Source organism: Oratosquilla oratoria, chromosome 24, assembly GCF_046742065.1.
Source record: "Oratosquilla oratoria isolate Oo_2021 chromosome 24, ASM4674206v1, whole genome shotgun sequence".
In the NCBI taxonomy this organism is placed as follows: Eukaryota; Metazoa; Arthropoda; class Malacostraca; order Stomatopoda; family Squillidae; genus Oratosquilla; species Oratosquilla oratoria.
Window position 1 is genome coordinate 30026169 of NC_134800.1, and position 2191 is coordinate 30028359.

The following is a 2191-nucleotide window of genomic DNA, read 5'->3' on the forward strand; positions in this document are numbered from 1 at the left end:
AAGCCTTTACCTTATACTCGGGAACCTAAAACTCCGACACCCTCTTTGGTAAAACATTATTACAACCCTACAAGGTAGACTGGTAACCTCGTTACTTACTTCACACTCTCTGTCTCTCCTTATCAGTAAATAAATCGCAGCCTTTAACCTTTAAACTCTTTCCTACTGTATATCTCCATCTCTATACATACCTGACCTCCTTGACTTTGAATGTTCTGTAGTCGCAGAAACCATAGCGACGACACCCCACTACTCCTTACAACCCTCACAATTTCTTCCCTACCTCCAGCAACTCCGATGGTACACCTTCCCATCCCCCAACCCCACCCACCCACCCTCCCACACCTGTAAACGGTCCCCATCAGAGGGCTAAGAAAGACCAAAGAACAAAAGCAGGTAGAGAATGCGAGACGATTTTATTCATTATTGAAGTGATGTGCAAGAGGATAGGAAACAGCATTGTATAAGCATGGGATCTACGGACAAAAATGCCGAGAACCATCACGACTCTATACTTTCCCCCCAATGTCCCTTCGCCTGGGAACCCATTGTCTTTCCGGGAACCCATTCCTACCAAGTAATCCTCATTGGTCTACACTCTCCCCAATGCCCCTTTCCCAGGTAACCCATTGTCTATTTTCAGTCTCCATCCTTTCCCCAGTATTCTTCAAGTCTTCGGCTTTCATCGTGGATGTCAAGACAAGACGCTCACGGGAAGAGCCTGATCCAGCAAAGCAATTACTTTGAGGTTTTCCTTGCCATGATATTTCAGTTCAGAATGTTTTCCTGATGTTGAAAATATAGCTACGGTGATTGTGATACACGAGCTGTAGTTTTCCACGACAGTTCACCAGCTCTTCTGTTCCTCTGGAATGGAGCGCGTGTTGCGGACACCTGGGGGTGACTGTAAGTGGAGAGACCTTACCCAGGAGGAGACTCAGGCCTAAGGGAAGAATGGAGGTCGAAAAGAGTCTAGAGTGAATCATCTTTTGAACAAGTAACGATAAACTTGTATCTCTGTGCTTCTATAGTGCTTATCTGTTTACTCTATTGTGGTGATATTTTTTATTTTATGGTGCTGAACACAATAAGAGACTGCCGTATGAGTGTTTCTTCCTTTTGTTCAGCCATTTTTTATTATTCGTATGTTTCATAATTCAACTACCATAGAATAAAGTCCTCCCTCAGTTGAATTAAATTATTTAGCCAGAACAAAATATGAAAAGTGCGCCGTCCTAGTAGTTAAGGGAATAGACTGGTTTATGCCCAATTGGATATATCTCGTTTATTCTCACCTGTGTCTGAGTATGCGTGTGTGTGTGTGTGTGTGTGTGTGTGTGTGTGTGTGTGTGTGTATTCACCTCGGATCTGCTGCAGTCTCTCTCGAGACAGCCAGACACCACCCTACGGCAGTGAGCTCAGAGCTCCTTATTAGCCGATCTCTGGGTAGGTCTGAGACCACTCACACACCACACACCGGGACAGAAAGGTCACAACTCCTTGACTAACGTCCCGTACCTACTCGCTGCTAGGTGAATAGGGGCTACACGTGAAAGGAGACAAACCCAACTTATCTCCGCCCGACCGGGGAATCGAACCCCGGTTCTCTGGCTTGTGAGGCCAGTGCTTTACCAATCCGCCACCGAGCCACCGAGCCGTGTGTGTGTGTGTGTGTGTGTGTGTGTGTGTGTGTGTGTGTGTGTGTGTGTGTGTGTGTGTGTGTGTGTGTGTGTGTGTGTGTGTGTGTGTTGATTATAATATTGCACTTTTAATTTGTTTTAGATGTAGAAAATCTGATATGATATTTCCGTCTCCTGCAGGTATGTTACATAACGAAAATAGCTGATGGCCTGGAAGACATGCAAGGTAAATGAAGGGATTTTTTTTATTTGTTCTATAGTTAAGCTATGAACATGATTAGATTCTATATACATATAAAGCTGTGTGTGGGGGGGGGGTGTGGGCGTGTGTGCACAATAATGTAAGAATACCATTTCATAATGTGACATTAGAAGTATAGACTCGTGCCGAGAGAAGAATTTCATGATGCAAACTCGTGCCCCCAAGAAATGAAAACACCAATTTGCCTAACTTAGTGCAACTTGTATTGAAGATCAGCAGAGTCTCTTAAACCCTGTAAGCTGCGACAGAATAAGAACATCGCCTTTTTTTAGCCGAAAGAGTAAATGCT